Source organism: Lygodium microphyllum, chromosome 4 (genome assembly GCF_053477565.2).
Source record: "Lygodium microphyllum isolate KBCC chromosome 4, Lygodium_microphyllum_v1.1.10, whole genome shotgun sequence".
Classification (NCBI taxonomy): domain Eukaryota; kingdom Viridiplantae; phylum Streptophyta; class Polypodiopsida; order Schizaeales; family Lygodiaceae; genus Lygodium; species Lygodium microphyllum.
In genome coordinates, this window is record NC_141138.1 from 143,775,778 (window position 1) to 143,803,753 (window position 27,976).

Sequence of the window (27,976 nt, forward strand, 5' to 3'; positions counted from 1 at the left end):
TTTGAAACCATAACTCCTCTAATGTCTTACTACAAGACCTATTGATCAAGTGCATTGCTACCTTTATAACTTCAACCTAAAACCCATTAGTGAGACTAGCATTAGAGAAGAGCATAGTACGGACTCATCAACTCTCTTTTGATTCCATGGCTAGCACAAAAGTTCATAAAGGCATGAGACATATATTCAACACCATTGTTGGTTCTTAAGCATTTAATCTTTTTGCTTGATTGATTCTCTATAAATACAAATAATTTTTAAGTGCATCTAGCACATCACTCTTCTTATAAAGAGGGTAAATCCAAAGCTTTCTCATGGTATTATCTATAAAAGCAACAAAATCCAAAGCTCCACCCAATGAGACTGTAGGCATAGGTCCACACAAATCACTATACACTAAAGCCAAGCACTCTACTCTTCTAGTATCATCACCTATGAGAATTTAGTTTGTTTACCAAAAAGACAATGCTCACATAAACAAAGATAAGAAAAGTTCAAACATGGAAGAGAATTCAAATGGTACAAAGCTTCCATTCCAATAAAATTGACATGTGTCCCAAACGGCCATGCTATAAAGAAATTGATGGTTGTTCAGTGAGACAACTACAACATGGTCTTTAACCCCAAAAATATGTAAATGGTACAAAGTACCAATTTTAGGATAAGAGACCCTTTCCACATTTTCTATGCATGGGCTCCAAAGATCACCCTAACCACAGTCATCATCAAGTTGTCCTATACTAATGAGACTCTTAGTTAAGTTTGGAACATACCATACATTCTACAAGACAAAAGAATATACATTATGCAAGGATAAATGCAGATCCCTCATACCAACAACAATGTTGCATGCATAGTTATTATCAAGATGAGATGCATGCTTGTTTCCTGACGTCATAAGTACTAAACCACTCTCGATGTGGAGTGATATAAAATGATACTTTAGAATCCAAAAGCTAATTCTATGGCATGCCATTACCAATGGCAACCAAGAATACATCATCAAAAGAGGATACACATAGAACATCTCTGTCAACATGGCTACATGCATTAATCTCCTTTATTTTTGCCTTGCCCTTCTCTTTCTTTTTGTAATCATCTTCATTTTGCCTTTTGCTCTTTTGCTTATTCTTTCACTTTATAAAAATCATTTTTTATATGTCTTTCTTATTATAAAAGAATCCTTCCACGTCCTTCTTGCTGTGAGAATTACTCCTTAACTTACCTCTCTCACAAGAGTTCTCCCATGCATTTGATCTTCCTCTCACAAGGAATGTGTCGGAACTCTTTGACCAAACATTATTCTTTCTATTCACCTCCTCAGTAATAAGCAAATTGCTCTCAAGATTAGTGCTTGTAAGATCACATATAGGTGTAGCGTTACTAATGATTGTCCTAACTCTCAAGTAAAGTGAACAATAAGAACATATCCTTAATTGAATCAGAGAAGGTGATATTTTAAGATGTCAATTGTTTGAAAATAGTATTGAACTCATTGAGATGGTTGGACATAAAACTTCTTCCCCTCTCAATGAGAACATGAATAAGCTATTTCAACCAATAAACTGATGAACCTAAACTTTATTTCCTATAGAGGTCACCAAGCTTTTTCCGTACATCAAATGCATTGGTTTCATTGTATTTTAAACTAAAATACACGAACTTTGAGAGTGTCAACATGATAGTGAAATGTTCCAACTCATCTATTTCTTCCCATACATCAATATCCATGCTCTTAGGCATAACATCCTTACATTTAATTGGCTTTAGATGATTCTTCTAAACCAATACATCTAATTTTTTAATATTAAATGATACATTTTCAAAGGTTGATAAAGAAGCCATAATGTATGCAATATGTCATACATACCAAAACATCCAAACTATGCTCACAATCTCAAGTCAAAAGAGACCAATTGACTTGAATTTGAGTGCCTTCCAAAGCTAAAAAATGGCTTAAACAACATCAAATCTCAAAACTAAGAGAAATGCATACCAAGCAACCAAGAAGTACATCGATTTGTTTTACTATTGCACATACATCACAATATCCAAAATATCACCACTTTTGTAACATCCTTGCTCAATAAGAGCTTAGAGCATGTGTTCCATGCATGTTGTGTGCCCCCTTGTAAATGATGTTGTTTGTTCATACATTCATAAGTTATCCAAATTTGATATTGAAGATAGCACTTGATTAGCTGATTTTTTATTGAATAAGCTTCAAAATAATATTTTAACAATCTCAATCAATTAGATAATCCATCTATAATAAGAAAATTTTGAGGAGTTGTCCAAACTTACTATCCAAACAAGAATATTTATACTTTGTCTAAGTGGAGAACTGAAAACTATAGCAAAATCAACTTTGCGATTATATAGATTTGTAGTTATTCTAGTGCTCCTCATTTTCATTTATAAATCACCTCAATTTGATATCAAATATAAAAGTTATAGCCAAAATACTAAAGTGTTGCCAAACTATCATAGCTATCCATGACTTCTACATGATGTTATGTATACACTCAAAATGGATAGAATGGCCCCCAAGGTGAATGTTTGAAAAATATTTTGAATTTCTCCCTTGTTATACAAATACTTGTGTGAATAGGAAAAATATTATTTGAGGATAAGGTTGGGTGAGAATTTAATGTATTGTGTTTGGGAGATCACTTTAATGGGTAATGGATGGGTGGGCCACAAATGAGGGTGAGAGAGAAGGGGTTTAGACCTTAATATGGCAAAGGACCAAAGGGATAGATAAAGAGGACAAATATATCTCTCTTAAGGAGAGGTGATAATGAAAAAGATAAGAGTAGGTGAAGATAATAAGAATAGACAAGAAGTAGGTGGATAGGATAAAATGAGATCAAGATAATGAAGATAAGGTGCATGTGGATAAGGTTAGTTTACCTTGACATGGATTTAAATCCTACTAATCTACACACAAAGCAATTGATTTGGATTGCATGTAAGAAATAAATCTAAGGATTAATTGAGTAGATAAAAGTTGGAAGTTAATAACCTAGGCTCTCAACAGCTTGGTGTGCTTTGATACCATGTAGTGAAAGTGATGGTGAGAAAAAGAGAGAGATAATGAGACAATGAGATGGAGAATGAACCACACACTTGTAAGGCACACTTGCTTACACTCTTACATTACAATAGCTAAGAGTACACATATATATACAATAAATGTGTGGATATGGTAGGTTCTCTTAGTAAAGTATCCTCCACATGTTCTAGATTCATCTTATCTAGTTATCATAAATATCTAGATATTGTCTTCTTAGATATTCTCTAAGTACATGTTCATATGAGTACATCCTAATATTCTATTAAGAGTATATCCAAAAAGTCCTTGAGCAGTTTCATATACATGATGGTAAGCCTATTGGTTGTCCTCTATCTCCTCATGTGAAGGTTAGTCAAATCGATTATTCGCAGTTTGATGAGTAGAAGGTTGAGATGGCCAAGATCCCTTATGCATCTGCTGTGGGTAGTTTGATGCATGCCATGATAACAACTTGTCCTTGCATAACATTTGCAATGGGAGTTGTGGCATGCTAATGGTTAGACCTGGAAGACATCATTGGGATGTCGTTAAGGGTATCATGAGGTGCCTGAAGGCCACATCAACTATGTGCATATGTTATGGTGGCCAAGATACAGGAGTCATGGGATACATTGACTTTGATTATGCAAGACATGCAGATAGTAGGAAGTCTACCTCTGGCTATGTCTTCACCTTTACCAGAGGTGCTATTTCTTGGATATCTAGGGTGCAAAAATGCATAGCCCTCTGTTGCAGTTTTCCATTCATGATGTCATTCTGCTTTTTATAGCAGTCTTTAGCCATATGACCCATTTTACCACAGTAGTAGCATTCAACATTATTGTTTGCATTTTGGCCTCTTTGCCATCCACCACGACCTCTTTGGCTCCCCCTGCCTCTAGAGTTACCACGTCCTCCTCCATAGGACTGGTTTTCTTGAGTTTGCTACATATTCTGATTTCTACCACGGCCTCCAAATCGGCCTCCTCTACCTCTGCCTCTACCTCTTCCAGCATTTGAGTAGAAGACAGCTTCTTTTGAAGTTCCTCCTGAAGAAGATGCACCACCATTTCTCTGCTCCTCAGAAATTAGAAGAGCAATCAACTCCTCAAAATCAGGAAATCTTTCACGAACTGAAATGGATGTCCGAAACTGTGCATAATCCTTCCTAGACCATTCAAGGTCACAGAAACTAAATCATCATCTTCCACTGGCGACCCAATGGAAGCAAGTGCATCTGCAATCTTCTTCACCTTCATGTGGTAGTCATTGATGCTCATATTTTCTCTTTGCACATTATGCAACTCTTGCTTGAGCTGCATTTTCCTGGCTTGCGTATTTGTGTTATACATTTTTGACAAAGTATCCCATGCCTCCTTTGGCGTACTTGCATCCTGAATATGCACAATCATAGAGTCTAAAATACTGATAGACAGTCAGTACATAACTTTCCTGGCTCTCTCATGCCATGCTTTAAATTCCTGCATTTGCTGTTGATTGGGAACATCAGGAAGAACTGGTTCTTCTTCATTTCCTGCAACAAATTCCCAATATCCTTTTCCCATAAGGAAATTCGTCATTCTAAACTTCCATGCTTGGAAGTTGTTCTTGTCAAGCTTTTCAATGACAATCTGTGAAAGAGAATCAGATGCCATTACAGAACACTGCAAAAAATTCTGTCACTGCAAAGAACACAACTTCAGCCTCACAAGGGCTAATCTGCAAAATTGACGAAAGTGGTATTTGACCACACAGTCACTTCCTAGTGATGATTTTGCATCAACAGGCAACAGGGATGATTCTATAACTCCCAATGTCTCTGCGCACAGGTATACAATGCAATTTCTACAATAACTTTTCACCGACCTGTAGAACAGTGGTCGCACAGCATAAAACTGGGCCTTTTCTTGAGTGCATGCAGAAAACTTCCGCCTCCAAAACAGGCCCCAAAATGGCCTCAAATAAAAAAAAAAAGGGTCTCTTGCTTCACTGCGAAGAGCGTCTTAATATGAGACAATGCACTCTTGCAATTTCCGGCTGTGCTACCTGCTGAGATCTGCTCCCAAAACAGAAAATCAAAGCAACACTGCTCCTCTTACCAGAACACCGCGAGCTTGGCTTGCTTTCTTGAGCTCCTTACCACGAACAAGGCTCTGATACCATGCCAAGATTGTGGGAGAGAAGGAAGGAGTCTCACTTGTAGCTTTCTTGCTTGCACAATGGGGGAATACACACAAGGGTGGAGGCTGAAAACGGTTTTCCTCTTCTTAGTTGTGTAAGCAAAAAAGAAGTCACTTACAAAGAAAATAGAAGAACCCTATATATGGGTCTCAAACCAAACTCAACTAACTAAGGTGGCATACTAACTGAGCCACGAACTAGAGTAGATAAGGATAGCTGTCATCTAGCTATTATTCATGGGCGGTGTACCAACCGCATCTGCAACTGACACGTCGGTGACATAAATGCACAACGGTCACCCTGGCATATCACGAGTGGAGCTCGATATCTCAACAACCCGCACACCTATACACTGTAGGTAGTGGCTACACATCATCGTCACTTCATTCTTTATTCTTTTAGTGACATTTGAATAAAAGGAGGGTTGGGTCATGCATTATGACTATTGGAGTTCTCACATCTCTTCTCTCTCTCTCTCTCTCTCTCTCTCTCTCTCTCTCTCTCTCTCTCCTTCCACCATAGCTCTTGCTCTTTCTCGTGTGCTTCCACTCCGGGCTTACTCCCTTCACCAATGGTTGCCCAAACAATGTAACAAATGGGCTAATACAACTCCCAAATCAAGTCTCAATGGTTCTCCTATTTGAGTCTCAATGATTCTCTGATCCAATGTACTTGTTTAGAGCTTGGTAAAGAGAAAGTACCTCTATGAAAATGCAAACAAGTACAAATGTCATAGAAGAATCTCAAATCCTCAATCTTCATGATGAAGCTTCACTCCTCGCACTCCTTATGCCAAGAATGAGCTCCCATGAATAATGCTTTGATAGTTATTGAGAGGGAAGCAATGGTGGATGTGAGGTAGAAGATATGGAGTGTAATAGGGTTGAGAGGGAGAGAGAGAAGCACACAAGAGAGTTTTGTATGTACAATGAATGGTATCCTTACTCTCTGTTATATTTACTCATATATGATTTTATAGTATGTTATACAAGGATGCCCGCTTGGCTATTGGCCATTGACATTTATCCCAATAGTGTGTCATGTATATTAGATTTAGGGTTGCAAGAATACACACATAGCTTAGAGATCAACTAGCTTGAGGGCACATAACATAAATTTTATTAAGAAGTATAAATGTAGAAGATTTACAAAACTAAGTTTTTCCTAGAGTGAATTCAAAGCAAGGTAAAAAGATCTCCTAGTGAGGGGAAAAAACAACCTTGATATTCCTAAGTGTGTTCACACACATCACTACCAATATATGGTACCAAATCCCCCATAGGAGTGATGCAATGAACATTATTTAATACTATGTATAGGAAAGTGCTAAGCTCATGGACTATATTAGTCCATAAAAGGAGGTAAGCCCAAAGCTTTACAAAAATATTCTTCAGAGAAAGCCTTTATGGAAAGATTTGCAAGCTTGTTCAATGTTGGTACATAGGCTAATTTGATCTCTCCTATGGAGAGTCTCCCTCTCAATGATGATAATGCACCTCGATTTTCTTACTACGAGCATGGAACACTAGGTTCTATGCGATTGCTAAGAGGTATTGATATTTAGTAAAGATGGTAGTCACATGTGACTTTCCAATGCCTAGACTAGTCAAAAGGCATTTAAGCCAAAAACATCCAACCATAGTTGTGGAAGTTGCAATGCACTTAGCTTCAAAACTTAAAGCGATGTGAGTTTCTTCTTGCTTAATCGTGATATACATGAGTTGCCAAGCATAAAGAGAAAACCACATGTGGATACACAGATGTTGTAACCAAGGAGACTAGTTAGAATCCAAAAGAGCATGTCAGTCTAGTAAGAATGATCTCTCCTTGGGATAAAACAACCCAATATGCAGGGTACTACTCAAATAGCAAAAGATACGCTTCACGATCTACCAATGCTTAATGTCGAGCCTATGCATAAACCTACTCATCTCTGAAACTACAAACTAAATGTCAAGCCTCATAATGCATCATAACTCAAGCACCCAAGAATCCACTAATAGAGAAGGATATTAGTATAGTTTTCAACATCACGAAGGCTCAACTTCAATCCTATCTTCATAGGAGTAGCAATAAGATTAAGGTTCTCAAGACCAAATATCTACACAATTGTACCCCAACATGCTTTGTTTGGCCCAAACTACTACCTTCATCATGGTACTTAACCTAATTGTGGAAATAACAATGCAATAAGCCCAAATCTGACATGCCAAAATCCAAATTTAAATCAACAAAATGTCTCATTAACCATAATTATTAGAGGTATATCACCCTTATCTCTTATGCTCTTAATTGAAATATTTTGCAAATAATGCATAGCCAATTATGTAATCATTTTCTCATACTAATCCCCAAGATGCTTGCTTTAGAATCAATGCTTCTTCAATCAATACATTTTGCCTTCATGCCCTTTTTAAATAAAAGCACAAGACTGAAATGGTATACTTTGTCGTGGAAATCACCATTCAAAAATACATTTTTAATGTCCAAATAACATATATTTCAACCTTTATGAGCCATTGATGTCCAAATAATATATCTTCCAGCATTTACGAGCCATTAATGCATAGATGCTATGAATTATCATCACATGACAATTGGGATCAAAGGTCTCATCAAAGTCAATGCCCTTTGTTGAGCATAACCCTTTGCCATAAGTCTAGCTTTATCTCAATTAACACTACCATCTAGCTTATGGTTCAAATCATCAATCCACTTAGTACCAATGGCTTTTTTGCAAGGAGACATGGCATACAATTATCAAGTAGTAGCCTTGACAATAGTGTCCTACTTAGATTGCATAGCAACCATCCATTTTTTTGAATTTTGTACCTCTTTCAAAGAAATAGGCTCATTCGAATCACACAAATTGGAAACAACTTGAGTATAATAATTAGATGTATAAGACTCAACTAGGCAAAGCTACTTCCAATTTATAGTCATGTAACATCTACATTGGCCATGTGGGCATAGTCTTGGACTTCTCAATCTTTGCTTTCTCACAATAGAAATAGATTGATTTGTAGACTCATTACAAAATGTGCATAGGCTTAAAAATTCATCATTTGTTGTTTGTATCCAATTGCCTATCACTACAAAGAGGCAACAAAGATGTAATTTGAGCATGCCTCTATCTCCTTGGTATGTGAAAGTAAAAGCTGCATAACATCTTCCACAAAGATGACATCACATTTGACCAAACTGTGCTTAGCTTGTGGATGATACAACTTGAAACCTTTGCTTCTAAAACTATAACAAAAAAGGGTACATTTCACAACATAGTCACCTTTTTTAAAATGATGTTGCACATGTACTAATGCATAAGCCAAGCAATCAAAAACATGCAAGTGAGCAAATTTGCATACCAAGTCTCATATGGAGTGATAAACACTACATTATTTTAGTCCAAGTATAGGGCAAAATATCTATCTATGCCCTTAGCTATTTTGAGGCACTATTATGTAAGCTCATCCATGTAATGTTTTGGTGCGACACCTGTTTAGTATATAAGCCGCATAAATAGATTAGTCTCAAGCCAAAAACCATGTGACAAAGCTTGACTTTTGATCATACATCATTCCATCTTCATGAGAAGTTTATTACTTCTCTTAGACATACCATTTAATTTTTTTTTTCAAGATTTATATTAATTTCACTAAGATATTTACATTGCCCCAAAACACGTGCTCAGTTTTTTCTTCTTTCTTCCTACAAAAAACACGCAAATGGGATGTGGGACTAAACTTGGATAGTCATCCTTAGTTGCCATCTTGTTAGATGCTATTCTCTAGAGCAAGATGTTAACTCTATGGGATCGGGTAGCCCTCCATGCCTTGAGGCACTTCTTCCATGTCTTGAATTCCCCTTTGGGATAATCCTTCCTCTAGGACTCCACGATCCTCAGTAACCATCTCACAATAGGCCCCCTAAATTCTACCCTACCTATTGTTGTGCTAAATGGCTTGCCATGTGCATTGCTCAAATAGTTTAGAAATGTCTTTTTAGTCATGTTGGGGGAGGTGGGCCACCCCTCTTTCTTCTTGGACATCACTTCCTACAGTTAGGGCCGCTTCTTTCTTGTTAAGTCCAAATTAGATTTTTGCTTGTTCATGGGAGATAAAAGAGCCTAATCTTTGGTCCCAAATGTCATACCAATAGCCAACAAGCCCTTTACATTGAATTTTGTGACATAGTTTGGCATCTTGTCTTGCTGGGATAAACCCATCATCAAAAGTGGGCACTGACAACCGAATATTTAAAGCTAGTGATGCATCCTCTTTGACTTTTTTGGCACCTTTCCAATCAAAATAAGAGCTCATGTTTTGCCATGTATCAACTATCTAGTTGGCAGTCTTGAATTGACCAATACTAATGTGTGGGCCACCAAACAACATATCAAACCAATTGATATTGGGCCAACTTTCCCATATAATTTAAATTTAAGCTATGCAATCTAGTTGCACATCAGGATAGACCACAACTGTCACCCACCATCAAGTCTTTGGAGGAGCATGATTGGGAGTCTCTGAGCCTACTCCCTTAAGGGCTCCAAAACAAACACCCCCCCCCCCCCCTCTATTGGGGGTAAAGGCACCTCTGCCTAATTGCCTGTGTATTACTACACTAATAATACCCGCACCTACACACTGCAGGCGACTGGCGCCCATCACTATCACTTCATTCTTTATTCTTTAAGTGACATGTGAATAAAGGGAAGGCCGGTCACACATTGTGACTGTTGGAGTTTCCACATTTGGAGTCTCTCTCTTTCTTGCTCTTGCTCAATCTGCCATAGCTCTCACCTCCATGCTCTCTTGCTCGATCCTTCTCACCTTTCAGAGCTTGGCTCTTTGAGGACTTGAACGTGGTCAGACACTCCTTTAGCATTCATTCAAATACCTACACTCTTGTCTTCACTCTTGGCAACCATAGCCACACCTTTTGAGCTTTTTGTCTTCACTCTTGGCAGCCATAGCCACACCTTTTGAGCTTTTGGTCAGCCATAGCCACATCTTTTGAGCTTTTTGTCAAGCAAGCATTGGGCCTTCTTGGGCAACCTCAGAGCATTCATCTATAGGTATTGGAGCTCTCATTCCACTCTTTATTTCAATCTGCATGGTTTGAAGAATAGGGTAGCCATGGCTCGGCCCATGAAGGTTTGGGAACTGAGCTCTCTCTCTTCTATGCCTATTGAGGCCTCTTGGGAAGCTTCTTTGGGAGCCATAGAAGCTCCCTAACCATCAAGTAGTGTCCAGCTCCCTCAACAATGCAAAAAACATGATTTCAATAGATTGCACCATTTTCTCAATCTGTCAAAAATGTGGCCTTCATCTCTAGCACCTCTTTAGGCCATTGGCACTACACAAAGGTCTCATTTGAGGCATAGGAGTATGCTTCAACCATGGCATTGAAGGCTTGAGCTTGGCATTACATTTATTTATGATATACTTCAGTCTAGGATTGTCATAATAGTCCACATGCCCAAACAGTGCTACATTAGCATTTGATGTTTATGCTTGCTTGGTACTAGCTATTGATGCCATTTGGTACCCGAACCATGCTCGGATGTTATGGGGAGCTACGCATATGATATGCCATTGATTTGGTGCTGCTTTTGGCCTTGTTTATGCTTAGTTTGACAGTGAATTTATTGCTATAATAGAGTAGGACTGAAGCTATTTAACTTGGGTTATGTTATGTCTATTGGTCTCATGTGCTTCCGAGATGCTTGTTATGACTATTTGGATGCAAATGGAGGTTGGCAAATTTATTGGATGGTTGTGGAATGTATTTTGAGCCTCGTTTGAGCTTAGTATTAGTTGGCACTTACTTGAAATTGGTCTACACTGGCATGCTTTGCAATAGAGGTTATATCTATGGTCTATGCATGACCCGTTGATACATGCTTTGAAGCATATGTTAGTGATGCATGCTACCTACATTGTTTGAGCTTCTTTGCCACTTGGCGCTTCAATTGGGCTTGTACTTGGATACTTTGGAACCTCTTTTGGATGTTTCTTGGCTTGTTAGAGATTGACTTTGGTTTGTACATGATGTAATTGGATGCTATCAGATGCTTAACCGCTTACATGCTCTTGGTGCTCTCATGATGTACGGTCTTGCGCTATGAGATGTCTTATGCATTTAGATGCTATCTCTGAGCTTGGTTGCTCATTTTCCATCAAATTTTGTGCCAGTGGGAGCTTTATACTTATGGTCTTGGATTTATCCAAAGCTTGCAGATTATGCATTTAAGCGATTGTTAACCCCAACACGAAGAAAGCAAAAGGAAATTAAAAAAGACGCAGGGCAAAGGTGGAAAAAAGGTAGCCTGACTGAAGAAAGAAGAGGAGAAAAGGCCAAAAGCACAAGGGCAACCTTAAAAGTCCAAGGCAAATGCAAAAGGGAAAAGGTGCATTTTAAAATACAAAGGCGCACCCTGAAATCTTGTAAAAGAGTGCCAGGCTCTCTCGTGTGCAAATTGTAAAGATAGATGGGTGGTGGAGAAGAAGCAAGAAGGATAGGAAGAAAATAGGAAAAGAGGACCTAGGCCAATGGCCAGTCATGTAAAAAGGGGATGACCGCCCAAGGAGGAGTAGGGTATGTATAAAAGCCAAAAAGTGGAATGAGAAGCTCATTCTTGTGTGTGGCCAAAAGTGGCTCTCCTCTTCTTCTTCTTCTTCTTGTTCTTGCTTGCTTGAAGCTTGTGCTTGAGAGAGGGAGTGTGAGAGTGTGAGGGGGTGAGTGTGTGAGGGTGAGGGACCCGGAGAGGAGAAGCTCTACATCTTCTCCTCTCTTCTTCTCTTCTCTTCTCTTCTCTTTTCTTACTTGTGGCAATGGAGCTTGGAGCGTGGAGCTTGAGGATGGAGCTTGCTTGAAGCTTGCACTTGGATCATGGAGCTACCAGAGTGCGTGGGAGAGGAGGTAACTCGATCAATATGGAGGTAAGCTCACTACACCCGTAGATATGGATGGTGCGTTGGCTATGTGAGAGGTAGCCATTAGTGCTCTGCTTGGAACACTTGAACAATAAGCGGTCCATGGGTCTTGGCGGTTGAGCGAAAGCTCCCACATTTTGGTTTCGTTGCCGGGACAACGGATTCAAGCCTTGAGCGCTTGGGCGCTTTGAATCGAGCATTGAAGTAGGGTTTTCCCTGAACCAATGCTTGAGGTAGATAGGTAGAAAGCAAGGGAGTTTGAAGAGGTATTTAATCTCCTTAGCAAGTAGGTTTTTGGTTTTTTGGATTTGGAAAAGCATGTTGGAGTAGTGTAGGTGATTGCTACAAAGAAAAAGAAGCAAACAGTAGGGTTTTCTATTGCTATATAACAGGCTAAAACAAGGAAATAGGGGCACAGATCCTTGGAGTGCCGTTTGATTCGAGCACCACAGTGATTCAGGCATGTCTGGCATTTCCTTGTAGTGTTTCGCACCTATCTGGAAGGCACTGGATGATTCGGTGGAGTAGACATTGACCTAGAGGCATCGCGCGCAACTTGCGAGACGTTGTCCACACCGTCGGACCAGGCTATCCAAGTCCCAGAATCGGACCACTTTTCTGATCCGATTCCTAGAATTGGACCGTTCGACAACTAGAATCGGATCACTTTTTCGATCCGACTCCCAGAATCGGACCACTTTGAAAATCAGACCACTTTTTTGATTCGACTCCTAGAGTCGGACCACCCTGTCCGATCCGATTCCTAGAATCGGACCACTGCAAGAATCGGACATGACCAAAATCGGACCACCGGACCGATCGGACCAACCCAAAATTGGACGTCTGATTTTGATAATCGGACTCCTGAAAATTGGACATCTGAGAATCAGATAGAAAACTATCAAAATCAGACAAGAATCTAGAACTCAAATTTTAACGCATCGAAACCCTGAAATTGACCCCAAGGGCTACGTAGAGCTAAAGGCACATCACAGATCCATCATGGGTTGAAACTTAGAGCAAGTAATTCAAAATTTGGCTATAAACGGTCCTTCAAATTGCGCATGGCATTTACCATAATAGCCCTATGGGCCGAGGGGGACTACCCCCGCGGACCCCCGCGGAGGGGGCTCTGCCCCCTCTGCACCTCCCCCAAGTAGGTTGGAGAGAAAACGCGCGTCGTGACAAGTCCTCCAAATTAGACCCTAGTGTAGTAATGGCTCTACATGAACATGGATTCTCACTGACAAGAGAGCAACCAAAAGCCCATACACGAACAGAGAGAAACAGAGACCCTAGAACCTCAATGGACCAATCTAGCCAACAAGGGCAAAAAGACCACACTGCAAAAACACATACGTGTTGCATTCGGATTGTATCTAGTCAAAGCGAAAAGCAACAACATCAAGCTACAACAATGAGAATGACTAGATATGATGGTCTTGATGACAGATGCTCCTTGAATAGCAATGATGAGCCAAGACATCAGTGGAGAATCCACATCTGGGCGTGCAGTTGGGGACTCAAGGGCATTTGTCAGAAGGCTTAAATTTACAAGCCAAGACCCGGAAGATGAAGACATAGTACTACTTGCTTATCTTAGGGTCAAACTCACCGCAAAAAGAGAGCATACTATCGATGCTGTGATTGATGAAGGAGCAAATTCTAATGTCTTGACCTATGAGGCATGGACCCTACTAGGCCAACTAGAGCTGACACCAACTAATGCAACTCTTAGCCCTTATGGGGGACCTCCATAAGCACTCATAGGGAAGTGCAATATCCTTGCAATAATTGAAACTGAAAGCTTGCCTATCCTATTTCATGTTCATCAAAATAGTGTTAAATATGGTAAGGAAACCCTCCTGGGAAGACCCTTCAAAAGGGCGACCAAATGTGAGGCTGACTATGTAGCATAGAGGATACACTTGACACTACCGAGTGTGAGGATAGTCACAACCTTTAGCAAGGGTGACCTCATCGAGCCTTGAGGGAAAGGCAAGGAAGGTGCTAACATAACAGTCAAGCCTGCTAAAGAGAGCAAGGACTTGTTGGAAGAGTTGATACAAGCATAGGTCAAACAACGAGAACTAGTGAGTGAGGCCATGCCTGAAATAAGAAGGTCAAGAGACAATGCCAAGGACGGGCTTTGGACTTACAAATATCGTAGAAGACCCCAAAAGAAGCCCAAGACTTATAGACGAAGGCATCGATGGAGGGTCAGCACAATGCCACGATGGATATCCAAAGCGTTGCTACGTGCTCAAGGGTATTACACAGGTAACTGATGGATTTGGGTGTCAAAATTCCCTGCTAAACCTCCCTTGCCGACTGAAGGCCAAATCGTATCAAGAGCAACTAAGCGTATGAGGAGATCTAAACGAAAAACCAAGTCTCAAGTCAACAACAGTGGAGTGACCGAGCCCCTCATTGTCGAAATCAAGAAACCAAACGGGACCAATCGGAGGGTAAATCCTCAGCCTATCATGCTTGACAAGCAAATATTAGATGTAATCGTTGAGGATACGCAAAAGCCACTAGTACCCAAGGAGCCTTTGATTCCCCAAGAGGATAGCAGGCATCATAGGCACAACATTGCTCATGGCAAGGTTAAATGCTCAACAAAGCAAATAGCAAAATCATCTAACAGCCACGACCAAATCTCCCAGCCAGTGTCAAAGCCACTTAGGAGTCAAAAGTCTCCTATATCCTCTTCCCCTAAATGGACACAGGAAGCACAATAGTCATCAAGTGCGGCTACTCAATCTCAATCTCTACTTACATCAAAGCTTCCAAATGTCCAAGAGGCAGGACACGGCACCATCCATAGCTCTTGGCCCAAGGATATGCCTGTGCAACCTAATGTGACTAGATCAACTCGGGCTCGATCTACACAGGTGAATGCTCAAAGGGCAACAAAAGACACGACCACTTCCGGTCACCCTAGGGACTTGACACCGCAATCCACCAAGGGTAGCCAGCCCACTGGACTAGCCGCTACTACTTCCAATCAGGGATCACAGCAGTCACAGCCCTTGGCTGTGACTACGCCCCTGGCGGAGCGTGTCCTTAGTAGTACACCTGTGAAGGAGGTGCCGCAACCAGTGTCCTTGACAACTCTAGCACTTCCAAAGCACCTAAAGCCTAGGCTTGAGGAGAGACCTCTCAAAGATGTGGCCAAGGAGACGACACATCTGACCACTCAACCTAGCAAGGTAATTCAGTAGGCCGCGGCTATGTCCCATGAGGACACACTAGAGAAAGAGAATGCTGAGGCCCAACCAAGCACATCAACAGTTGACCTAGTCCAGGGTTCTGAGTCGTTGAGAGATGCACCTTCACTGATCAAGAAAAAGAGGAGAAAATAACGAAAACAACAGCAGTTGCAGGTGGGTGTGGACCCCAAAAACATTGAGACGAAGAGCGCTGGAGATCTGAGGAATAAAGCATCGAGTCCATCCACCAATGAACCCATTGATGCCTCTCCTAATAGTGGTGAAACCTCAGACACATCTATGTGCTCTGAAAAATCAAAGCAGTCGTTACCATCAACGGCTGCTTGCAACACTCAATCCATCGACAATAGAACTCGCATTGACCAATCAAGAGTGGATACAATGCTATCACAAAAGGGTGACAAACTTATACTAGTCACATCCAAGGAGAACCATGATGCAATAACAAAGCCTCAGGAGAAACAGGTAAACCCCAAGAGTATAAGAAATCCTAGCATTGGCCAAACTTGCTCGTCTAGGCCTGAGCCCCCATCTACGCTAAAGCCAAGGCAAACTCGTAGAACCTTGCATGAGATAGCAACTGAGCAAGCCCTCGTTGAACATAGAAGTGTCACAGAATGCTTAACTGAGTTGGATGCTAAGCTCAAAGTGTTCGCACGTGTCTATGTCCTGGCAGACATGAGCACATTCCCTAAAGAGCAGCTCGAAGAATGCTTACCATTTCCCTTATCCTGGGAAGAGCAAGAACATCTTGACGAGCACTATAACAGGCTCCTGTATGAACGCATGCGACTCATCTCTGATGAGGAAGCTAACGAAGTACGCTTAAATGTCACATTCAATGATGTGCTCTGCCAACCAAATCTCTTAGAGATAGAGCAACTAAAGCGACTATTAGAGGGCCGAAGTCAATTTGAACAGCATTAGTGTGAAAACCGCATTGCAATGGCTGAACTAGGAGCCCAGACCATGACAGTCTCAGAGGAGCGATTGGCCAAATGGCGGTCTCAAAGAGACCCGACCTATGTGGCACCAACTTCCTTTCGAGTGCTGACTACCATTCGGGGTAAGGACTTAGCTGAAACTAGCCAAGAGAACTCTCTGCCTGATAAGGTTCTTACTGAGGAGTTACATGTTGCCAGTAGACTCGAACAAGGTTCCATGCTACTCGATGTTGCAAAATATCTATCAGTATTGAGTAAGCTGCCATGAGTACTAGATGTGTGTGCCACGCTCCAGTACAATCCAGAGTTCTACAATTGGTTTTTACCCTCACGGAGTGACATGGTTTCATGAACATGTACATAAATAAACAACGTGCTTTGTGACTATGCAAATAATACCAAAAGAAGCAAAGGCCAACACACCCCATGAGCAATGATGACCAAGTGCAGGTGATACACATCAAGTCAAAACTAAGGGATTCAGGTTGGTGATGTCTTGTTTAGCTAGACATTTTCATTATGGTTGAAGCATGTGAGTTGCATGTGCTCTCACGCCTTTCCAAGTGAATGCAGAATGACACATGTCAATGTCTAGAAGTGTTTAATATCCAAGTCACCACAAGACCACCAACCCCACAAAGAACCATTATGGAGGAAGTGACAGGAATACCAACAAACAAAAGCCATGACGGAAGTGCCACTGGATGAGAACCCAAGGACACTTCTGCAGAAAGCACATATTGCAACTGAGCATGGCCAAAGCATAATCATCGATTACCTTCTCCTTCTTGGCCAAACTCTATGTTCGGGCAGGAGCCACGCTCTCAACAAGGGCAAATGTCTCTTCATCATCCAGGATTCAATTCGCAAGATGCTCTGTCCTTGTCCTACATAGCTCACTCCAAGTGCTACCTCAATTGTTCGATGTCTCACATGTTACAAAGAGGTTTGCAAAATCTCAAGTGTATCTCTTCATCTCAACAACAGTTCCTCTAGCATCAAGGCTGGTGACACAATCATCTCTGTAATATCCATTCTTCATAGCCTTTGGATCCCAACATTTCTCAATCCAAGTGAAAGGCTAACAGCCTCAATGTATGGCATTGATTGTATTCATTTTTTCCACCAAAAAAAAAAAGAAGAAAGCAAGAAAGAAAGAAAGAAAAAAAAAGAAAGCACACACGATCACAACACCGCACCTAGGGGTCCTCAAATTAGGTACGCCCAGTGACCTTGGTTGGCTGGCTCCGTCCCTAATCCCCTAGCCCTTTGTACATCCCCCACAATTGTTCAGGGCACATCAAGGGCAGGACATACCTAGGGAGCTCGCCTCGAGACCTGTCACCCTGAACCACTTGCACAATTCTTTTACACTCCATCTCAATGCCATTACAATCAATAGTGGTAAGCAAGGCATGAAAGATGATGCAAAAGTACACCATACTTTTTAAGCACTACAAGTAGCCACTAGCTACCATAAGCTAAGACATCAAGGAGCTCAATTATGCTACATTGCCTTGACAAGACCATAATGATGTCTCAAGCAATCTTCAAGTGTACTCCCCGTCTTCATCGACAAATTTTTCCCATCAACTTAGCCCCTTGCTTCATTGACCCATTGCTATACAAGGAACCAGGCCGACAGTATTCTAAGTAATACCTAAATATGCACATGTATTCACTTAATATTCACACTACAACCTATACACGCTTTGGGTTCTCAAGTGCAGGACAATACTCTAGGCTCGCTTAGAGTTCGACCTGTCTCCCAAACTAATCAAAATATGTCTTGTGCACGATAAGAAGACTAGCACTACCCCTTAGGGAGAGACTACATGAGAGGTTTTCCAATTGCAGGTATTAAAGACTCCAACCAAAGCGCCGTCAGCTCTACCTCAACACTCAACTCTAAACTCTTGTCCTTTACTTCATCATGCAAGACCACCAGAGAATCATCACGAGCAGAATCCACCATGAGCATCCCGAGAACACCAACACCTTTGCCAACTATGAGTGACCATTCCCAACAAAGAGTAGCCCTATCGCCACCTACAACAATCATATCACCAGCCAATCAGAACAGCAAAGTGCCACCAACAACCTTCATCCGCACCAACATCAGAACTCCTCCAATGCAAACCACAACAGTCCCTTCCACCCACGTCTTCGGTGCAAGCTCTGCATGCTACCTTCGACGAAGAGTGCCATGGGATTGGCACTCGTCTAGGAGGGGGGTAATGTTAACCCCAACACGAAGAAAGCAAAAGGAAATAAAAAAGACGCAGGGCAAAGGCGGAAAAAAGATAGCCTGACTGAAGAAAGAAGAGGAGAAAAGGCCAAAAGCGCAAGGGCAACCTTAAAAGTCCAAGGCAAATGCAAAAGGGAAAAGGTGCATTTTAAAATACAAAGGCGCACCCTGAAATCTTGTAAAAGAGTGCCAGGCTCTCTCTCCTGTGCAAATTGTAAAGATAGACGGGCGGTGGAGAAGAAACAAGAAGGATAGGAAGGAAATAGGAAAAGAGGACCTAGGCCAATGGCCGGTCATGTAAAAAGGGGATGACCGCCCAAGGAGGATTAGGGCATGTATAAAAGCCAAAAAGTGGAATGAGAAGCTCATTCTTGTATGTGGCCAAAAGTGGCTCTCCTCTTCTTCTTCTTCTTCTTGTTCTTACTTGCTTGAAGCTTGTGCTTGAGAGAGGGAGTGAGTGTGTGAGGGTGAGGGACCCAGAGAGGAGAAGCTCTCCATCTTCTCCTCTCTTCTTCTCTTCTCTTCTCTTCTCTTCTCTTGCTCGCGGCAATGGAGCTTGGAGCGTGGAGCTTGAGGATGGAGCTTGCTTGAGGCTTGCACTTGGATCGTGGAGCTACCAAAGTGCGCAGGAGAGGAGGTAACTCGATCGGAATGGAGGTAAGCTCACTACACCCGTAGATACAGAATGCTGCGTTCCTTTGCGTACAACCACAGAGAAGTCAAATTCCAATAGGAGAAGTAACCATCTAGCTATGCGTCCTGTAGCGCAAGGCTTGTTCACAAGATAGAGCAAGGCTTGATGGTCAACAAAGAAGACAAAGGGAGTGGCCAACAGATAATGTCTAAATTTCTTTACAGCAAATACCATGGCGAACCCCTCCCTTTCTGTAGTGGAATAATTCATCTCAGTCTCTGTGAGCTGCCTACTGGCAAAACTCACCGGATAGTCTAAGTTATGTTCACCAGGCTGGCATAGCACGGCCCCAATAGCAAACAGAGGCGTCTATATGCACATGAAACGTTGTGTTCCAGTCTGGGGCTCGTAAGATTGGTGCAGTGGTAAGAGCCTTCTTCAACTCTTCATATGTGCGCTAGCATTCCTCAGTCCACTCGAACACGATCAATAGCTTGTACAATGGTCTAGCAATCAGTGCATAATTTAGTACAAAGCGGCGATAGTATCCAGTATGTCCTAAGAAACACTAAACTCCCTTGTAGTTATTGGGTGGCGGAAGGTCGACAATGACTCTAACTTTTGAAAAGTCCGTGGCGATGTAATTCTTTGACACCACGTGCCCTAGGATACATCTGTGTTTCACCCAGAACTGGCACTTCAAGGGGTTCAACGAGAGGTTGTATAATCGACACCATTCAAAGATAGCTCTCAATTTCTCTAAGTGTTCGGCCCAACTAGAGTGTACGCATACGTCGTCTACAAACACCTCTAGTTCACGCCTATGCATATCTTTGAAGATAGTGCACATTAAGTGTTGGAAAGTCACAGGCGCATTCATCAGCCCAAAGAGCATGACAATGTAGGCGAATACACCCCATTCCGTGGCGAAGGCGGTCTTGTGCCTGTCATCGGGGTGCACTTGCACTTGATTGTAGCCTGAGAAGCCGTCCAGAAAACTGTAGGCCTCTTTACGTGCTAACCTCTCAAGCATGTGCTCGGTGTATGGTAAAGGGTAGTTATCCCTCTTCGTAGCGGCATTAACTTTCTTGTAATTAACGCACACTCGGATTTTTCCATTCTTCTTCATCACGATCACAATCAGTGATACCCAATCCGTGTGCTCAATCTCATATATGAATCCCGCCTTCATGAGCTTATCAATCTCCTCTTTTACTGCATGGGCGTATTTGGGATTCATGGGATAAGGTCGTTGCTTTGTTGGCACTGCATTAGGGACCATTGGGATATTATGAGTCACAACCCTAGGGTCGACCCCTTTAAGTTCTTCCAATGTCCAGGCAAATACATCAATATACTCTTGCAAGACTGCAACAAGTTTGGTCTCCTCATCCTCGGTCAAATCGTCTGCAATGAATACAGGTCTTGGCTTTTTGCCATCCCCAGCCAAGTTGACTTCCTTGACTTTGGTGGGTCCTTCGATCAGTTCACTAGTTTGGCCCTGCCTCTTCGCACCTAGCAGGATCACTACTCTGTCACCCTTTTTAAATTTTGTAAATCGTTTGGGTAGATCCTGCGGTTTCTTTTGCCTCTTTGCTTCTGAGTCATTCGCTCCCGTCCTGGCCTCCTCCTTTAATCTCCTGCGCCTTAGGTGGACTGGCAGGTCCGCTTTTGTACGTTTGACCTTAGAGGGTTGGGGTATCTCGGGATCACTCTCAGTGCTAACTTCCGACTCCGAGTTAAACTCGCATCCCTCGCTCGAGGAAGGAGTTTGCCTAGGGGGTTGTAGTTCAGTAGGTGCATCTGTCTTGAGCACTGGGATCACCCATGGTCGTGCTACTCTGGCTTGCTCGTAATCCATGGGTCCTATGTGTTCTAGCCAGGATCTATCGCATTGCATCCGCATGACTCCTTTTTCACTCCAATTCGTCTTTTCCTTCTTGGGTCTTGAGTCTGCCTTGATTTGTTCTATCGTTCTCCCTTCTGTGTCATACTCTATTGTATCTATCTCTTCCTCACTTTCATCTCCTGTAGAACGGTAGTCCTCATATTCCTCGTCGTCAGAGTCTTGCTCTTCATACCGTTCATCATCGCCTAAGCTTTCCTCTTCAGTCTCCTTGTCGTCAGTAACTAAAGCCCAATTGTATAACAAATTCAGATCGTGGACTTTGGTCCATTTCCATTCTGGCTTAGTCAACAGATCATGTAGAGACATTAGGTTGGCAGCCAAGTTGCCCTTCAGTGTGTCTGTCAGATACTCTACGATTTCCTGAAGCACTAGCTTATTGCTGGGGATATGGAACGAGACAGGTTTCCTTGGGTTGAGCGAGCTTCCTGCCATCATGCAGAGTGGCATAGTTGGCTCCTCTATTGGCATGGTTGCGGCTTTAGCAGCCTGCCGATATAGTTCTTCCTCATCTGAGAACGGTCAATGGTTGCCAAGATGTGCATCCAATCCCGCTCATCCTCAGGGCAAGGAATATATTTAGTGAGTGATCCATAGGGTTTGGCCGTTTGACTATCGCCTTTCAGCCTGACTGAGATGGCATTTAGGTCAATGGGGGTCATTTTCCAAGTGTCTATCTCTACCCTTACTGCTTCAGTTCTGCTCCCTAGGAAGATCAAACCATTCCCCCAATCTTCAATGAGTCGAGCGTTTCTCATCCAAGGTCTAGCCTAGCATCCAAGGTCGAGCGTTTCTCATCTAAGGTCGGCCTAGCAGTACATCGTAGTCCACTCCCTTCATGACAATGAAGTTCACAGAAAACTGCACACCTGCAATCTTTACTGGCCAGTTCTTTAAGACTCCTAATGGCCTTATCTTCATTCCATTTGCTAACGTGACATTGAACCTAGCAGTCTCTACAGGAGGGTTTCCCCATGCCTCTAAAACTACATGGCTCAGTATGCTAACACCAGTGCTTGTGTCTACAATTCCTTTCCGTGTCATATCTCCTAAGGCTAGAATAGGTAGGACTGCAAGCATTTCAGTGCCTTCCCAGAAAGCATTGATGTGCAACGACTTAGGAGTTGAGTGTAGAGTTAGACTTAGGATTTGCGTAATTGCATCATGATCTTGCTGATCAGCACCCGTAAGTCCTATGTGTCCCTCCACCAAATCTTTTAACTCCTGCCATAAAGAAGGATTCTGCCTAAGTAGGTCTTCTACGCTTCGAGTTACTGGGGTGGACAGCAATGTTGCAAGGAGACTGCTGTGGGCTCTTGTCTTCCCCTAGGGCTAGCACTCCTGGGCCATGCATTCTGTCTACCTTGGTAAGTCCCCCTTTGTCCTTGCTGCTGAGTTGCCCCTTGTGGCAAGGATACACTTTTAGTTTGTGGTTTTATGGGTGAGACTGGTGTGCACGCTTGAAAAATCGTCCATTGGATCTTCTAGCATGGGTTCAGCATCCTTGAGGTGCTCCTGGGCATCCTTGACCCACTCCTTGACTTTGGCTATAGCTTCAAGTTGCCATTTGGGATGGGGATATTCCCCTACCTTGGCACTCCCTAGCTCAGCTGTCTTCGGGGCTGAGGTCTCTGCCTCTGCATCTGTGACTTTCTTTCCTGTTCACTAACGTCGTGGCTTCCTTGGTTTTAAGGGTTATCTTTGCATCTGTTCTCTTTTTTCTTCTCCTTCGGCTTTTCTTTCCTATTGAGGTTGCATCAAGGTTACTTGGTCCAGGCAAGGAGATACCTGCCTGCCCTGTTTGAGCTCGCGTCATAACCTGTAGTGGGATAGGTGTGTCCTCACTATCAAAGGTTTCCACTCCAAACAGCCCCATAGGTACTGACAGTGCGTTGACAGAGCTAGTTGATGGTTTCCGCCTAGGACAATCACGAAACAGGTGAGTGATCCCACATTCTGTGCATCGGAGATCCACTTTGTCCTTGTTAGCCTGTTCCTTCTCTGGGCAACGTGATGAAATGTGACCTGGATGGCCGTAGGTCCAGCATGTGATTGGTCTTGGCTTGGCCCTCCAAAGCCTTTGCCTCTTCCTCTACCTAATGCCATCATCGGCACCGGCCGATAGTCCATTAGAATTGGGTTGCCCTCCTCGTCATAGGATATGTACGGGTTGACATATGTCTCCTCTTCACTAGGCTCTTCCACATAGTGAACTGGAGCATTTCTCGGTGGGTGGATTACAAAAGGCCCTGGTGGTCTTGGTATACCTATTGGGTTCATCTCTAGGCTAGGTACGACAGGTCTTGAGTCATTTGGTGTAGGGAGTGCCAATTGGGCTCCCCTCCCAAAGAAATTGGGTGGTCTATTACCTAAGTACGGAGGATTGTACTGCTATGCATATGGGAATCTCCTCGGCATCTTGCAATGCAATGCATCATGCCCGAATCTACCACAATTTGAGCATGGCCTAGATCTAGGATCTTGGCATTCAACTGGGAGGTGATTGCCGCCACAGTATATACACTGTACATGAGATTGTGCAGGCTTCCTTATCAATTCATGCAGTCGTGCAATCTCCATTCTCATCTCCGCCATCTCCTGGCCTTGGTCCATACTCTTTCCCTTTTCGTGCACACTAGTGGTTGCTTTTTCTCTCGAAATAGTTGATCTCTTTGGATCCCTCTGATTTGCACTTTCTCGACTGGTAGTCCTCATGCTTCGTTCCCTAAGCTGATCATCTACACGTATTTCCTCTTCAAAAACTCTAGCTAGCACGTCTTGTTGCAAGGTAGATTTACTGGCCAAAGCCTTGTAGAGCTTCTCACTCCGAATTCCGTTTATGAATATTGTAAACATTGCCCTCTCAGTAGGTCGTTCATTGGCAGGGATCCTTTTGAAGAGGCTACGCACATGAGTGATGTAGTCCCTGACATCTTCCTTCTCCCTTTGGCTGATATTCATCAACTGGACGATGAGGTTGTTAGAATACCCTACCTCCGAGAATCTCTTGATGAATAGGCCCTTAAGATGAGTGAAATTTGTACGTTCTACGTCATTGAGGCTAGAATACTAGATTCTCCCCTTATCGCCTAAGCACAGGCCAAAAGCTTGAGAGCGTTGCGCAAGGTCAGTAAGACCGTTTGCTTAGCATACTTGCTCGAACTGCTCCATGAAGCTATATAGGTCACTGCTAGGTTCATACTTCGCTAGCCGTTTTGCTACGATAGGGATTCTAGCCTGCCCTTTAGCCCTTTGTGTGACTCCCAATCCCGAGAGTAGTGCGGTGGCTAGGGCTATAGCACTCTGCTCAACGGACGCATTGTCCATGAGTCGCTTGGCTACAAGTTCGCTCAATGTCATGTCAGCCTCTATTGCCCGTTCCCTCTCTTCATTCGGTCCAGATTTCGCTGCCCCAGCTAGGTCTAGCACCCTCCTAGCCTCGTACATATCTACGTCTTGCTGTAGCTTTCTAGCCCTTTGCTCGTGGTTGTAGGCAATTATGCCTTCTAGCACTCTCCTGATTGCTCTTCTCTCTTCTTCAAGGCTTGCTACCACTTCTTCTACAGGTTAGCCCTGGATCACGGTCCTAGTAAGTAAATCATAGTCATGGACTAGTTCATGTATTGAGATTGGGAATTCTCCTAGGTCTAGCCGGTCCTCTCCTCGGTCGCCTCTTGATCCTGACATTGTTTTTGCCTCCAATTCCACAAGGCCGTCAATCAGTTCGAGTAGTTCTGGTAGCGCCTGATCCTCTATGTTGTCGTCTTTTGGATCCTTGCGTCCACTCAACATCCTCCTGGGTCCTAACCCTATTTGTCTGCTAAGTCTTGGGGTTCACTCCTATTGGCGGGTTCCTTGAATGATTATGTTCGAGTGTATTCCTTGTTATTACAACCAATCCTCAAATTATGCACACTCAGTGTGGTGTCTGTGCGTTCAGTGCGAAATCAGGCTTTCTGCTCTTTCAGTGCACAACCAATGTGGCCTACTGTGTGTGTGGGATTACGGCACTCAAGTGCGATGTCAATGCTACCTTCAGCTCTTGGCCACTGGGTATGAGGTCAGCACACGGTTACCTGGTTAAAATCTAGGTCTTTGCTGTGTCTCTTAGGTATGTGGGGGTCTGATGTCTAGTCTGCTATATTGCGATTAGACTGTGACAACACACTGCTAGGTTTTCTAGCCACACGGCCAAGTTTTCTATGATTGTCTCGCACCTACAGGGTTGCACTAGTGTCGACAATGCGGGTTTGGGCTTAAATTATTAAAATAATGTCAAAAAATGCATTCAATCAAAATTGGCCCGAATGGCAGGGTCCGAATCCCAGAATCGGCGTCCGAACCGCCGAAGTCCAAATGTCTCGTTTGGCCGAACGGCTGAATTCGAGGGCCAAAGCCTGAATGGTCGAGTCCGAGGGCCGAGCCGAATGGCCGGGTTCGAGCGGGCCGGCTGAACCGCCGAAGCCCGAATGATAAGGTCCGAATGGCTAGATGGGCCCGAAGGCCGAACTCCGAAGCCCGAAGCCTGAACAGCACGTGGCCGAATGCCCGAAGGCCGAATGCCGAACCCTAGGTTCGGGGCAGCCAACTGCCCGATTCTGGGGTTCGGACATCCGAACGCATCGGGGTCGGTGCACTTCCGACGATGAAAATGGTGACGAATCTAGTGTTATGTTGATGATTAGCTATTCTAGGCTGTCAAATATACACAAGGGCATGCCGGGGAAGAGATTTGTATACATGTAGCACCCCGAAAGTGTGATCGAAGGGCGTCCGCTCCTCTCTTGTGCCTGTAGCTCTCTCACTCTCTCTTGCTCTCTCTCAACTAAGTCAGAATGCAAATGAGCTCTTCTCCCCTTACCCTAGCCTTACATAGCATTGCCCAACCACTCTCTAACCTTAGAGCCTTTCCCCGTTGCGATTTCCCACTTAAAAAACACGATTTTTGCCTTCTTTTTCTTATTGCAACCAGATTTACAGTAGCAAAAACCCTACAATTTCAATTTCAAATCTTAATCCTATCCTGCCTAATGCTAACAAAAAATCGCAAAACCAAGCATGGGTTGTATTTACTACTCAAGCACTCATAAAAAAACTCAAAATACTTACTTGTTCCAAAGATTAAACCTCCTAAATCTCCTATCTATCCCAAGCATTGTTTCGGGCAAAGGCCCTACTCCTATGCTCGATTTGATGCGCGTGGTGCTCAAGGCTCGATTCCGTCGGTCCCGGCAACGGAACCAAAATGAAGGGGAGCTACAGGCTCTACCCCGAGACCTACGGACTACTTATTGATCAAGCATTTCAAGCCGAGCGGCCATGGCTACCTCTCACATAGCCGACGCGCCATGCCTACCTTACGAGTGTAGTGAGCTTACCTTGATGCTCGATCGAGTACCCTCCTCTCTCTTGCACACCGGTAGCTCCACGATCCTTGTGGCAAGCTCAAGCAACCTCAATCCCTCTCCCATGAGCTCCATCCTCCATAGCCGCGCGTGCGAGAAAAGAGAAGAGAAGAGAAGAAGAGAAGAGGAGATGGTGAAGAGCTTCACCCTCTCGATCCCTCACTCCCACACACTCACTCCCTCACACTCTCACACTCCCTCTCTCAAGAGCACACACAAGCAAGAAGAAGAGAAGAAGAGAGCCACTTTTTGCCACACAAGAATGAGCTTCTCATTCACTTTTGAACTTTATATACATGCCCTCCCTTCTTTGGGCGGTCATCCCCTTTTTTACATGGTCGGCCATTGGTCTAAGCCCATTTCTCATTTCCCATCATTCTAATTTATCCTATTCCCAACTAATGCATACAATTTGCACAGGAGCGAGCCTGGCACTCTTTTACAAGGATTCGGGAGCGCTTCCACATTTAATGGTGCACTTTTTACTCTTTTACTTTCTCGGGGTGACATTGAGACTTTTTGGGGGTCGTGCCCGAACATTTAAATTTTTTAGGGTCTGGTTACCGGTCAAGGCGCCTTTTCCTTCTTTTATCCTACGCCTTTTTTGCTATTTCCTTTTTTCCATTTTCCAGCTCCTCTGCTCCATTTTCCCGCTCCTCTGTGCTGCGGTAAACACGACTGGTCGGGGATCCATCCTCCTACTTCCCTCAATAGTGTATTTTTAATTACCTAATTACCTACCACTTTAGGTTTGACATATAAAAATAGCTTCTTTGATTATTTCATTGCACAAATTCATTACACCCCTTTATTCACGACACAAAAATAATGTAAAACAATTTCTTCTTAATAGTTCCTTTAAGAAAAATTTACAATGTTTTTTATCCTTACTGGATGTGATGTTATTCTCACCAAGTTCAATTCCTAGACTAGTATTGAAACTTCTAGAATACTATCTGGATTTGAAGGGTAATTGACAGTTTGTAAGAGTCTAAGGAGTTTGTGACCAGAGCCCCCTGGTATCCTCAACTCCTCTTGCCAATTAGAGTTCTCTACGATAAGACCTTTCACGCCATGATTGGTCTATACTCACTAACGCGAAAACAAAAACTCCTTGGAGTAGGTTTTATCCACACTGGCCTTGGGGAGGTCTAATGCCATTAGAGAACACTCTCTCAGTCGGTGTTCTGTGCTCATCGGAATATTGCCTCAATCAGTGATTTGTATCCGATTATCCATCTCTTTAGCTTGATGATTTTAGGAAAGATTAGTACCTAACTTACAATCACAAACATCTTACTTCAAATGTATTATACACAAACTTTTAACAAGTTTATTTCCAAGACAAACCTTTTTTCCAAAATAAAAATAACAGGGAAAAACTTAGCGTAAGTGGCAATATCTTCCAATAATCCTCTTAGATTACCCT